Source organism: Crocuta crocuta, unplaced genomic scaffold (genome assembly GCF_008692635.1).
Source record: "Crocuta crocuta isolate KB4526 unplaced genomic scaffold, BGI_CrCroc_1.0 scaffold67, whole genome shotgun sequence".
Lineage (NCBI taxonomy): Eukaryota > Metazoa > Chordata > Mammalia > Carnivora > Hyaenidae > Crocuta > Crocuta crocuta.
The window spans coordinates 585007-586450 of record NW_027531896.1 but is presented as its reverse complement, the minus strand read 5'-3'; positions in this window follow the sequence as shown (position 1 = coordinate 586450).

Here is a 1444-nt window from a genome sequence, read left to right as displayed (position 1 = left end):
CACAGGGCGTCCGCTCGCTCTCATTGGCTCCCCGTGGGTTTGAAACCCGCCAGTCGGAAGCAGGGGAGGGCGGGACAAAAGGAAATAACGCCTTGCGGTTGGCGCTGCCCTTTGATTGGAAGAACGTGCAGCTCCGGGTCCTTAAAGACGGCTGGTAGGATACGCTACACACTCGCTGAGCCTTTCTGAGGAGCGGTAGGCGGGGGGTTGTGGAGCGGGTCACGGAATCCTGCTCAGTCCGCATTGACAGGACCGCCCTACTCCTCTCAGACCCTAAGGTTCACAGGAGCTCAGAAAAAAATAAGGTAAACCCCAAATCTGATGAATTCGGGGCTTCGCACCAGTATATTAGCTCTACTTGTGAAGGTTCTCAAGAACCTAAAAGCTCTAAGTTCTCAGTACCGGAGGGTGGCTGCTGTTTTTAATGGTGGTAAAATATCCGCCACAGAAGTTACCATTTTAACCCTTTTTAAGTGTACAGTCCAATGACATTAAGTTCATTCATAATTTTCTGCAACCCTCACTACCATCCACATCCTGAACTTGGTCATCCTCCCGAATAGAAGCACTATACCCATGAAATGAGAACTCCCCTTTGGCCCCTCCCCTCAGGCCCTGGCAAGTACCATTTCGCTGTCTATGTGTGATTCTGATTAATCTAGGAACTCCATTTAAGTGGAATCGTCCGGTACTTGTCTTTCCGTGACTAGCTTATTTCACTTAGCATTAAATCCTCAAAGTTCATCCATTGTGATAGCATGTGGCAAGAATTCCTCCCAAAATTCCTTAATTTCTAAGGCTGAATAATATTCCATTGTGTGCGTTGCGTGTACCAAGTTTCGTTTATCCATTCATCTGGAGTCGTTTGGGTTGCTTCCACCTCTTAGCTGTGAATATCGCTGCTCTGAACAGGGGGGTGCAGCTACCTGTGGGAATTTCTGCTTTCAGTTCTTTGGGGGTAGATCTATCTAGAAGTCATATTGTTGGATTATATGGTAATTCTATTCTTAACTTTGGGGGAAGTGCCATACTGTTTTCAAGGTGGCTCCTTTTTATTATATATTTTTGATTTGACCTCATCAGCTGGGTACATGCCTAACCGAGAAACGGACGAGGGGCAGACCTAATCTTCTTGAGTCATTAGACAGGAAGACTGGGTCTTATTTCAGCTCCAAAACTTTTTCCTTCAAAGCTTGCCCCCCTGTTTTGACTATTCCCTGGCTTCGTGAAGCGGCCTGGGGAATATTTGGGCATTCTGCATGTCAGGGTTCCTCTTACCTGGCTGCTGGTGGAATGTTCTGGACCAGTTATGGGTAAAGAGGGGGAGCTATGTCTGAGCCTCTGTTTGCCAGGTTTGCTTCAGCAGTTGGGTACTCAGCTGGGCACGAAGTTATTGCAGCAGCTCTTTGGCCCCAAATGGGGAGTTTAGCAAGGAGCCATACTG